This window comes from Oncorhynchus gorbuscha, linkage group LG11 (assembly GCF_021184085.1).
Source record: "Oncorhynchus gorbuscha isolate QuinsamMale2020 ecotype Even-year linkage group LG11, OgorEven_v1.0, whole genome shotgun sequence".
NCBI lineage: Eukaryota > Metazoa > Chordata > Actinopteri > Salmoniformes > Salmonidae > Oncorhynchus > Oncorhynchus gorbuscha.
In genome coordinates this window covers 82,172,608-82,186,256 of record NC_060183.1, presented here as the reverse complement: position 1 = coordinate 82,186,256, position 13,649 = coordinate 82,172,608, and positions in this window count along the sequence as shown.

The window sequence follows — 13,649 nt, the reverse complement described above, 5'->3', positions numbered from 1 at the left end:
CTCATGAGAGACAGGTAACTCTGGAGTCTTCCTTTTCTGCTGGCAGTCCTCATGAGACAGTTTCATTATAGTGCTTGATGGTTTTGCAGCTGCACTGAAGAAACTTTCAAAGTTCTAATTGAAATGCATTCCAGGTGACTACATTGTGAAGCTGGTTGAGATAATTAAAAGAGTGTGCAAAGCTGTCATCAAGGCAAAGGGTGGCTACATTGAATAATTTTGATTTGTTTAAACACTTTTTAGTTACTACATGATTCCATATGTGTTATTTCATAGTTTTACTGTCTTCAACTATTATTCTACAATGTAGACAATAGTATATATAAAGAGAAACCCTTGAATGAGTGCGTGTGGCTAAACTTTTTCACTGGTACTGTATGTGTTGTAACGTTTAAATCCCCAGATTGAGAGGAACAGAGAAACCATCAAGGACATCAGATGAGAAACAGAACAGAAGTTTCCAAAAAGACATGTGTGTGGTCAGACACCGTCATACATACACACACCACGCCATATATATATAATATAATATAATATATATATATATATATATATACACACACACACACACACAAGGTGGGAGAGTTCAGTGGGAAAAAAACATGTTTTGTTTTCGAACCGGAGAGTTAGGAGGAGGAAGATGGGTTTGGGCTATGTTATGTCAACTAGGAAGATGGGTTTGGGCTATGTTATGTCAACTAGGAAGATGGGTTTGGGCTATGTTATGTCAACTAGGAAGACGGGTTTGGGCTATGTTATGTCAACTAGGTAGACGGGTTTGGGCTATGTTATGTCAACTAGGAAGACGGGTTTGGGCTATGTTATGTCAACTAGGTAGACGGGTTTGGGCTATGTTATGTCAACTAGGAAGATGGGTTTGGGCTATGTTATGTCAACTAGGAAGACGGGTTTGGGCTATGTTATGTCAACTAGGAAGACGGGTTTGGGCTATGTTATGTCAACTAGGAAGACGGGTTTGGGCTATGTTATGTCAACTAGGAAGATGGGTTTGGGCTATGTTATGTCAACTAGGAAGATGGTTTGGGCTATGTTATGTCAACTAGGAAGACGGGTTTGGGCTATGTTATGTCAACTAGGAAGACGGGTTTGGGCTATGTTATGTCAACTAGGTAGACGGGTTTGGGCTATGTTATGTCAACTAGGTAGATGGGTTTGGGCTATGTTATGTCAACTAGGTAGATGGGTTTGGGCTATGTTATGTCAACTAGGTAGATGGGTTTGGGCTATGTTATGTCAACTAGGAAGACGGGTGGTGGTGGCACAAACCGGTCATGTGTGACTTGAAAAACCCACCTGGCTCTGTGGTTTCCCCACTGAACTCTCCCTAGAGAGGAGCAGAGCGGAGGAAGGCGAGTGCGAGAGAGGGGTGAGGGCTGGAGGGCCCGTGAGGGGTGAGGGCTGGGGGGCCCGTGAGGGGTGAGGGCTGGGGAGCCCGTGAGGGGTGAGGGCTGGGAGCCAGAGAGGGGTGAGGGCTGGGGGCCAGTGAGGGCTGGGGGGCCAGAGAGGGTGAGGATGGGGGCCAGTGAGGGCTGAGGGCCAAGTGAGGGCTGGGGGCCAGTGAGGGTGAAGGCTTGGGGCCAGATAAGGGGTGAGGGCTGGGGGCCAGTGAGGAGTGAGGGCTGGGGGCCAGTGAGGGTGAGGGCTGGGGGCCAGTGAGGGGTGAGGGCTGGGGACCAGTGAGGGTGAGGGCTGGGGGCCAGTGAGGGGTGAGGGCTGGAGGGCCAGTGAGGGGTGAGGGCTGGGGGCCAGAGAGAGGAGTGAGGGCTGGGGCCAGAGATGGGTGAGGGCTGGGGACCAGTGAGGGGTGAGGGCTGGGGACCAGTGAGGGGTGAGGGCTGTGGGCCAGTGAGGGGTGAGGGCTGTGGAGCCAGTGAGGGTGAGGGCTGGGGGCCAGTGAGGGGTGAGGGCTGGGGGCCAGTGAGGAGTGAGGCTAGGGGCCAGTGAGGGGTGAGGGCTAGGGGCCAGTGAGGGGTGAGGGCTAGGGAGCCAGTGAGGGGTGAGGGCTGGAGGCCAGTGAGAGGTGAGGAGCTGGGGACAGTAAAGGGTGAGGCTGGGGACAGATGAGGTGAAGGCTAAGGGGACAAGTGAGAACAGAAACTGCTGAGGACATGAGGAGTGAAAGCAGAAGGACCCGTGAGGGTGAAGAGCTGCAGAGCCCGTGAGGGGGTGAAAGGCTATAGGGGGACGTGAGAATTAAAACTGGGGAGCGTGAGGGAATGACTGAGGGGCAGTGAGGGTGAAGGCTGGGGGCCCAAGAAAGTGAGGGCATTTGGTGAGCAGGCACTACCGCAGGCAGAGAAAGCTCAAACCATGCAAACAGTGAATGACACCAGGAGGAGAGTGAGAAAGCTCAAGCCATGCAAACAGTGAATGACACTGGGAGAGAGTGAGAGAAAGCTCAAGCCATGCAAGCAGTGAATGACACCAGGAGGAGAGTGAGAAAGCTCAAGCCATGCAAACAGTAGACCATGACACCAGGAGGAGAGTGAGAAAGCAAACCATGCAAACAGTGAATGACACCAGAGAGAGTGAGAGAAAGCTCAAACCATGCAAACAGTGAATGACACCACGAGGCGAGAAGAAAAACGAGGAGAGGAGAAGGGAGAGGGAAAACGAGAAGAGGAGGAACGAGGAGAGGGAGAAACGAGGAGAGGGAAAGAGGAAGGGAAAGAAGGGAAAGAAACGAGGGAGAGGAGAAAAACAAAGGAGAGAGGAAAACGAGGAAAACAAGGAAGGTAGAGTGAGTGGAAGGGGAGGGAGAGAGAAGGGAGGAGGGAGAGGGAGGGAGGAGGAGAGGAGGCAAGGGAGAGAGAAGGAGGAGGCTGGCAGACTGATAGGAGGTTATAAGTGTCAGGCAGTGTCTGCATTCACCAACTTTCATGATGAGTCTGGCACAATAATGCAATAAATGTGGATGAATGTAAACATAAAGGCATTGCAGAAAGGCATATTGAATGTTATTTTTGTTGTTGTTGCCGTGCGTGAATAAAACGTTCAGAATAAAAAAACCCATGAAGCAGTAGAAGTCTTCCACCCTCGACTGCCGTTCCGTAAAAAGCAAAGAGCGTTATCGTGGATTCTCTCGCCCCCTCCCTAACAGCTCACCCCCCTCTCAAGCCCTTCATGTTCCTTGGCTGTGTGACAGCCTGAAGCATTAGTTTCTCCAAATCCCTCTCTTTTAACAAGTTCTACAACGGCTCACCATGCTGTTCAAAACACTTACACAGTGTTCCAGTGAAATTATATTCCCTTTATGGGGGCTACTTTGTATCATATTGAATTTCTTTATAAGGAATCAGGGACCATTTTGGAACGGAGCCTGAGGCCTTTATCTTCCCACCAGATTTAAAGCTTGACTCCATTATAAGAACACTTAATGATAGCGTGGAACAGTTTTTCACCAGCATTCAGATCAATAGAACAGGAAGCGAGAAGAAGAAAACCCCTCTCCGCATCAGATGGCCTTTCGTTATCCTCAAAACCAAAATAAAAACCAGAATCGCTTTATACAGTGGGTATCATTATCTCTTATAATTAGTGTGTCCCTGCGGGATTGAAATAGATTTAATTGTGATTTTTTTTTGTGTCAGCCAGTCTATACAAAATACTAGATAATGTCAAAGTAAAGAAATATTTTTTTATATATACATTTTTACAAGTGACCAACAATTAATAACTTAAATAACGGTGCATGGATGTCATATATATATTATATTCACACCTTCCCCAGTGAAACAGCTGAAATTAGTTAGAGTCAAAGCAATTTACTTAATGAACTTACTCTGTGTGAAGCGAGTAGGGTTGCCTACTCCTTCCTCTGTTACAACCACTTCCTCTGTCCCCCATACATACAGCATCTGTAAGGTCCCTCAGTCTAGTAGTGAATGACCACTCCTTCCTCTGTCCCCCATACATACAGCATCTATAAGGTCCCTCAGTCTAGTAGTGAATGACCACTCCTTCCTCTGTCCCCCATACATACAATATCTGTAAGGTCCCTCAGTCTAGTAGTGCATGACCACTCCTTCCTCTGTCCCCCATACATACAATATCTGTAAAGTACCTCAGTCAAGTATTGAATTTCAAGCACAGATTCAACTACAAAGACCAGGAAGTTTTTCACTGCCCTTCTGATGAGGCTTTTGATTGGTAGATGGGTAACAATAACAAAATCCGACATTTAATATGTCTTTAAGCATGGACCCGTTAATAACGACGCTGTATTAAAACATCCCAGACACAAAGACGCAGTCGTCCTTCTGAACTGAGCTGCAGGCAAGGAAGGAAACTGCTCAGGGATGGTACCATGACGCTATTGGTGATTTTAAACACAGCTACAGAGTTCAGTTTGGCTCTGATGGGGAGTAAACTGAGGATGGATCAAGAATATTGTCGTGACTCCACAATAATGACGTAAATGACAGATTGAAAAGAGGAATACAAATACATAAAACATATTCCAAAAACAGGCACTAAAGTAATACTTCTAAAAAAACACAGCAAAGGAACACACTTTTTGGCCTAAACGCAAAACACCACATCCCTGAGTAACAGCCTCCTTATTTTCAAGCATGGTGGAGGCTGCATCGTGGTATGGGTATGCTTGTCAATGGCAAAGACTGGGGAGTTTTTCCCAGGATAAAAAACAAACAGGATGGACCTAAGCACAGGGAAAACCCGAGAGGAAGACCTGCTTCCTTCTGCTTTACACCAGACACTGGGAGATGAAATCACCTTTCAGCAGGGCAATAACCTATAACAAGGCTAAATCTACATTATAGGTGCAGTTCAACAGGACAATCACCTATAACACAAGGCTAAATCTACATTATAGGTGCCGTTCAGCAGGACAATCACCTATAACAAGGCTAAATCTACATTATAGGTGCCATTCAGCAGGACAATCACCTATAACAAGGCTAAATCTACATTATAGGTGCAGTTCAGCAGGACAATAACCTATAACACAAGGCTAAATCTACATTATAGGTAGATATGTATAGGAGACAGGGATACTGGAGTGATGGAGGTAGATATGTATAGGGGGAAGGGGACAGGGATACTGTAGTGATGGAGGTAGATATGTATAGGGGACAGGGATACTGGAATGATGGAGGTAGATATGTATAGGGGGAAGGGGACAGGGATACTGGAGTGATGGAGGTAGATATGTATAGGGGGAAGGGGACAGGGATACTGGAGTGATGGAGGTAGATATGTATAGGGGGAAGGGGACAGGGATATGGAGTGATGGAGGTAGATATGTAGAGGGGGAAGGGGACAGGGGATACTGGAGTGATGGAGGTAGATATGTATAGGGGACAGGGATACTGGAGTGATGGAGGTAGATATGTATAGGGGGAAGGGGACAGGGATACTGGAGTGATGGAGGTAGATATGTATAGGGGGAAGGGGACAGGGATACTGGAGTGATGGAGGGTAGATATGTAGAGGGGGAAGGGGACAGGGATACTGGAGTGATGGAGGTAGGTAGGGGGGACAGGGATACTGGAGTGATGGAGGGACAGATATAGAGGGGGAAGGGGACAGGGATACTGGAGTGATGGAGGTAGATATGTATAGGGGACAGGGATACTGGAGTGATGGAGGTAGATATGTATAGGGGACAGGGATACTGGAGTGATGGAGGTAGATATGTATAGGGGGAAGGGGACAGGGATACTGGAGTGATGGAGGTAGATATGTATAGGGGGAAGGGGACAGGGATACTGGAGTGATGGAGGTAGATATGTATAGGGGGAAGGGGACAGGGATACTGTAGTGATGGAGGTAGATATGTATAGGGGGAAGGGACAGGGATACTGGAGTGATGGAGGTAGATATGTATAGGGGACAGGGATACTGGAGTGATGGAGGTAGATATGTAGGGGACAGGGATACTGGAGTGATGGTAGATATGATAGGGGAAGGGGACAGGGATACTGGAATGATGGAGGTGGATATGTATAGGGGGAAGGGGACAGGGATACTGGAGTGATGGAGGTAGATATGTAGAGGGGGAAGGGGACAGGGATACTGGAGTGATGGAGGTAGATATGTATAGGGGACAGGGATACTGGAGTGTTGGAGGTAGATATGTATAGGGGACAGGGATACTGGAATGATGGAGGTAGATATGTATAGGGGACAGGGATACTGGAGTGTTGGAGGTAGATATGTATAGGGGACAGGGATACTGGAGTGATGGAGGTAGATATGTATAGGGGGAAGGGGACAGGGATACTGGAGTGATGGAGGTAGATATGTAGAGGGGGAAGGGGACAGGGATACTGGAGTGATGGAGGTAGATATGTATAGGGGACAGGGATACTGGAGTGTTGGAGGTAGATATGTATAGGGGACAGGGATACTGGAGTGTTGGAGGTAGATATGTATAGGGGACAGGGATACTGGAATGATGGAGGTGGATATGTATAGGGGGAAGGGGACAGGGATACTGGAGTGATGGAGGTAGATATGTATAGGGGGAAGGGGACAGGGATACTGGAGTGATGGAGGTAGATATGTAGAGGGGGAAGGGGACAGGGATACTGGAGTGATGGAGGTAGATATGTAGAGGGGAAGGGGACAGGGATACTGGAGTGATGGAGGTAGATATGTATAGGGGACAGGGATACTGGAATGATGGAGGTGGATATGTATAGGGGGAAGGGGACAGGGATACTGGAGTGATGGAGTAGATATGTATAGGGGGAAGGGGACAGGGATACTGGAGTGATGGAGGTAGATATGTAGAGGGGGAAGGGACAGGATACTGGAGTGATGGAGGTAGATATGTATAGGGGACAGGGATACTGGGTGTTGAGGTAGATATGTATAGGGGGAAGGGGACAGGGATACTGTAGTGATGGAGGTAGATATGTATAGGGGGAAGGGGACAGGGATACTGTAGTGATGGAGGTAGATATGTATAGGGGAAGGGGACAGGGATACTGTAGTGATGGAGGTAGATATGTATAGGGGGAAGGGGACAGGGATACTGGAGTGATGGAGGTAGATATGTATAGGGGACAGGGATACTGGAGTGATGGAGGTAGGTATGTATAGGGGGAAGGGGACAGGGATACTGTAGTGATGGAGGTAGGTATGTATAGGGGGAAGGGGACAGGGATACTGGCGTGAAGGAGGTTGGTGTCAGACTTGATGCACCGGTACCTCTTGCCGCCTGCAGCAGAGAAAGTAGTCTATGGCTTGGGTGACAATTTCCCAGGCCTTTCTTTTCACGCCGCCTGATATAGAGGTCCTGGATGGCAGGGAGCTGGGCTCCAGTGATGTACTGGGCTGTCCTCACCACCCTCTGATATAGAGGTCCTGGATGGCAGGGAGCTGGGCTCCAGTGATGTACTGGGCTGTCCTCACCACCCTCTGATATAGAGGTCCTGGATGGCAGGGAGCTGGGCTCCAGTGATGTACTGGGCTGTCCTCACCACCCTCTGATATAGAGGTTCTGGATGGCAGGGAGCTGGGCCCCAGTGATGTACTGGACTGTCCTCACCACCCTCTGATATAGAGGTCCTGGATGGCAGGGAGCTGGGCTCCAGTGATGTACTGGGCGGTCCTCACTACCCTCTGATATAGAGGTTCTGGATGGCAGGGAGCTGGGCCCCAGTGATGTACTGGGCTGTCCTCACCACCCTCTGATATAGAGGTCCTGGATGGCAGGGAGCTGGGCCCCAGTGATGTACTGGGCTGTCCTCACTACCCTCTGATATAAGGTCCTGGATGGCAGGGAGCTGGGCCCCAGTGATGTACTGGGCTGTCCTCACCACCCTCTGGTATAGAGGTCCTGGATGGCAGGGAGCTGGGCTCCAGTGATGTACTGGGCTGTCCTCACCACCCTCTGGTATAGAGGTCCTGGATGGCAGGGAGCTGGGCTCCAGTGATGTACTGGGCAGTCAAGATGCTCTCGATGGTACAGCGGTAGAACCTTTTCAGGACATAGGGGTCATTGTACCCACAGGGTGCTAGTGTGAGCTACAGGGTGCTAGTGTGTGCTACAGGGTGCTAGTGTGTGCTACAGGGTGCTAGTGTGTGCTACAGGGTGCTAGTGTGTGCTACAGGGTGCTAGTGTATGCTACAGGGCGCTAGTGTGTGCTACAGTGTGCTAGTGTATGCTACAGGGTGCTAGTGTGTGCTACAGGGTGCTAGTGTATGCTACAGGGTGCTATAGTGTATGCTATAGGGTGCTAGTGTGTGCTACAGGGTGCTAGTGTGTGCTACAGGGTGCTAGTGTGTGCTACAGGGTGCTAGTGTGTGCTACAGGGTGCTAGTCATTGCGGCATGAAGCCTTAGAAGCCTCTTTTCTCATCCTGAGGTGGCATGTAATACACACAGCGCCAGCTTATCTTTCTCATCCTGAGGTGGCATGTAATACACACAGCGCCAGCTTATCTTTCTCATCCTGAGGTGACATGTAATACACACAGCGCCAGCTTATCTTTCTCATCCTGAGGTGACATGTAATACACACAGCGCCAGCTTATCTTTCTCATCCTGAGGTGGCATGTAATACACACAGCGCCAGCTTGTCCTTTCTCATCCTGAGGTGGCATGTAATACACACAGCAGTCACGATAACAGCTGAAGAGGTTGAAGGGCATTTGACCATCTGGTATTCCAAGACGGGTGAACAGTGGGGAATTAGAACACCAGTTGGAGTTGATGAAGAGGGGGGGTCATTCATGGGCGGGGGTCATTCATGGGGGATTCATGGGGGGTCATTCATGGGGGAGGGGGTCATTCATGGGGCGGGTCATTCATGGGGGGGATTCATTGGGGGGTCATTCATGGGGGAGGGGGTCATTCATGGGGGGAGGGGGTCATTCATGGGGGGGTCATTCATCTTATTATCAAGTGACCGGATCCCCATCCCCTCTCTTTTCTAAATAAGTGATTTATTTTTCATTACTATTTTTGAATTATTTTTACATTTGAGTATTTTGAGTAGATCATTAAAAAAACGATGACAGGCACTGTATCGGACACGAAGAAAGAAACATCCTCTGATTCTGGGTAATAAAACGAACGGCCCCTTGTGCAAAAAAAATATATAATATATATATTTACACACATTACATTTTGGCATTGTCTATATTTTTATTCTGTTTGTTTTTGTTAAATGATATTAAGTTTGAAGTTGTTAAATGTCACGTGCAAAAGTACAGTGAAATGCCTTTCTTGATAGCTCTAAATCAATACCGAGGCGGTACTCAATACCGAAGGCGGTACTCAATACCGACGGCGGTACTCAATACCGACGGCGGTACTCAATACCGACGGCGGTACTCAATACCGACGGCGGTACTCAATACCGACGGCGGTACTCATTACCGACGGCGGTACTCAATACCGACGGCGGTACTCAATACCGACGGCAGTACTCAATACCGACGGCAGTACTCAATACCGACGGCAGTAATCAATACCAACGCTGTACTAAAAATAGCATAAGGTGAAGACAGTAAAATACACAAGTGCTCTTTGGATAAACACATGTCACCATTTTACATTATTGTGAAGTGATGCCCAGACTGGTTTAGAGGGGAAAGAGCAGAAACAATTAGCATAATGAGCAGAGGGTCCTTACGGCCAGAGTGTCAACGGGAGGATGACACAGCCATTCAGCAGGTCACTACAGGACACTGCCTCTCAATTACAATATGGTGTAACAACGGCCCCATGGCTCCGAGAGCAAATGGGGGGGTGGGGGGCACGTGTGTGTGTGTGTGTGTGTGTGTGTAAGGAGGCGTTGTTGTTTGTTCAACTGGCCTTTGTGCCATCTGCATGGAGACCAGTACATACTTAGGGGTGTGTGTGTGTGTTCAAGGTTAGCGGGTTCGTCGTTAGTTAATAACGATGTACATACATAAGCACTATACTTTAATTTCTACATTGAATTATGATACAACAACAAAAGACGAGTGGAGCAGGGCCATGATTGGTCCATACCACATACACTACTCAGTTCCTACAAGTAAAGCTGCAGTATGTGACCGCATTCACATAGAATTGTGTGTTATAGATCTGTCATTCTTATTGAAAGCAAGTCTAAGAAGCGGTATATCTGTTCTATTTCTATGCTTCCGTTCTTAAGTATAGTTTTGAGTCTTTTACTTTGGTATTATACACCAGCTTCAAAACAGCTGAGAACACAACATTTTGGTGATGGAAAATATATTTCACAGTGGTTTAGATGGTACAATGATTCGACACTACACTTGTTGCATGTTTTGTCACAAACTGAAATTAGGTAAACTATTAGACTTTTAGCAAACCAGGAAGTGGCGGAGCGATTTCTGCATATTGCATCTTTACATAATTCATGTAAAAAAAATATATATAATTTAAGAACAGAAAAATATAAATAGTTAGATCGCTAAATATATAGATATTAAAATACGTGCATGCAAGAACAAATTACTTTATTTCCGGTTTATCTTCCTTTTTTATTTTATTAATTGAGCGTATTAAATGTGTTTAATATATGCCATTAAGACATCGTCTGATCCATAGTCATGGGGTACAATATTATTCCATATATGAACACACCACCCAACCTGACCTGGATCACCACCTAGCGGATCACCACCTAGCGGATCACCACCTAGCGGATCGCCACCTAGCGGATCGCCACCTAGCGGATCGCCACCTAGCGGATCGCCACCTAGCGGATCGCCACCTAGCGGATCGCCACCTAGCGGATCGCCACCTAGCGGATCGCCACCTAGCGGATCGCCACCTAGCGGATCACCACCTAGCGGATCACCTAGCTCAGGGAAATCTCTGAACCCGTCATGAAAGGTTGCAGTGACTTGTGGGTCTGCTGTCCACATACATACCCCACACATGCAGTCAGAGTCAGCCTTATTCTTTTGGAGAACCCAAGTGGAGTTTTAAGAGTCCTGAAATTTTACACATTTTTGCCGTGGGGCGGAGAGACATATTTGCAGTTTTGAATATGATATCTCATTGAAAGTGACTAACAAAATCAATGTGGGCCCCCCGGTCAGTAATTTGACCATGATTACTACAAGTTTAGACAGCTGGCTAACTTACCAATCTAAAACATGTTAGCTGACATGAAATAACAAGAGAGGAACTGCTGATGCACAACCACATTACCAAATAGTACCTGGTGTATCGTACTGTCATCGTTCTAAATGACACCTTGTGTATTGTACTGTCATCATTCTAAATGACACCTGGTGTATTGTACTGTCATCATTCTAAATGACACCTGGTGTATTGTACTGTTCTAACTGTCATCATTCTAAATGACACCTGGTGTATTGTACTGTCATCATTCTAAATGACACCTGGTGTATAGTACTGTCATCATTCTAAATGACACCTGGGGTATTCTACTATTTTAACAGTAAATTGAGACCCCGACTTAGTTCTCCCCACTTGCTGAGCTATATAGATACTGAACAACCCTTGACTGGTATGAGTCAGGGACAAGGCCAGACAGACAGCAGTGAGACAGACATAACTGTTGTTTTGTCGACCAGGGGCTGGGGTCAAACGCCAGGGGCTGGGGTCAAACGCCAGGGGCTGGGGTCAAACGCCAGGGGCTGGGGTCAAACGCCAGGGGCTGGGGTCAAACGCCAGGGGCTGGGGTCAAACGCCAGGGGCTGGGGTCAAACGCCAGGGGCTGGGGTCAAACGCCAGGGGCTGGGGTCAAACGCCAGGGGCTGGGGTCACACGCCAGGGGCTGGGGTCACACGCCAGGGGCTGGGGTCACACGCCAGGGGGCTGGGGTCACACGCCAGGGGCTGGGGTCACACGCCAGGGGCTGGGGTCACACGCCAGGGGCTGGGGTCAAACGCCAGGGCTGGGGTCACACGCCAGGGGGCACGCCAGGGTCAAACGCCAGGGGCTGGGGTCAAACGCCAGGGGCTGGGGTCAAACGCCAGGGGCTGGGGTCAATTTGAATTTAAGTCAGTAAATTCAGGAAGTGTTTGAATTTTAAAAATGCACGTCTTCATTTGCTTATCCTTTATTTTTAGAGAAATCGTTGAAAGTAGATGGTATTTTTTTTTTTCAATGATTGAATATAAATGTCAGCTTACTTCACGAATTGACCCCAATCCTGTAGTATAACAGGTGAGCTGTGCTGTAAAGGTATATATTACATCACACCCCCCTCCACTTGTTTTGTACAGTGCTGCTACTCGCTGTTTATTATCTATGCATAGTCACCTCACCCCCTACCTACATGTACAAATTACCTCAACTAACCTGTACCCCGCACAGTCACTCGTACTGGTACCCCCTGTATATAGCCTTGTTATTGTTATTTTATTGTTTTACTTTTTATTATAATTTAATTATGTTTATTTGGTCAATATTATCTCAACTTTATTTCTTGAAGTGCATTGTTGGTTAAGGGCTTGTAACTAAGCATTTCACGGTAAGGTCTTCACTTGTTGTATTCGGGGCATTGGACAAACACAGCTCGATTTAGTATTGTAGAGACTGTCGGTGACACCTTACTGTACTCCTGTGGAGACGATATGAAGTATTCTAGGGTAGTGTCTCAAATGACATTCTATTCCCTCGAAATAGTGAAAAATTGTTTGAGAATAGGAATAGGATGCATTAGGGACTCAGCCTAAGTTTGAAAGGCCAGGAGCGGATTCTCTCCTAGATCTGAGATTCACAGCGCTTGATGCCTGCCCTGTACATCAGTGGATCTCCTAGCACCGCCCGAGGGAAAACAGCCTTTTGTAGTTACCTTGTTTGATCTGTCCCTGCACGGCCGGACTAGACACCTGAAGTGCTGCAGTCTTTTGGGGGTCTCAGGGGTCCCGGGTCTAGGAGGCCTGGAGAATAGAATACATAAAGATACCATCAAATATTTAGCAGACAGAGAAAGGTTGAATTGTGTCCATGTACTGTGTAGAAAAGACAAGCTTAGTAGCATGAGGGGGTAAGCATGTGTGTGTACGTGGTCAGAGAGAGGTGATGAACAACAAATCATTACTATACAAACACTCAAATTCCTTTTTTTATTCAGGCTAACTACAGGTTCAGATGTGTTCTGTTCTATCTAGTAGTTGAAAGGCCCAGCCCCCCCCCAGTCCACAATGTAAAAGGGAAGAGGTGGCCCCATCATTATTACCTCGAACACCTGCAGTTCTCCTCCCACTCGGGTTTCCTTCCCATCCTGACTAAATCACCAGGGCCAAAAATACACCGTAACATATAAAATCAGAGGCTGTTAACAGGTTTGCAGACCTCACGTGTGATCTTTACAGCGCCTCACAGCCCACACTACCCACTTTTAAGAAAAGCCTCGGGGTAAGTGTTCCATTCTGCTGACTACACCTGTTGCATTGGGACTAATGAAGACAATGAAGAGTAGAGACAGTTTCTCTCTCGTTAGCTAAAAGCAGACATGTGCTGTACTGGGATCTGACACTAACAGGGCCGACTGTGATCCTAGGATGTTACAAATCCTGTCGGAGGAAACGTTCTAACATTTAATCTGACAAAACTAGTTACTCTCTCAGGAGAGTAAAGACTGAAGTAAGGTTGACAGAGAGAAGTTTAGCCGAGAGAGAAGTCTGTGGCTTTTACTAGAGAATCTGGCGAAAAAGAGTGAG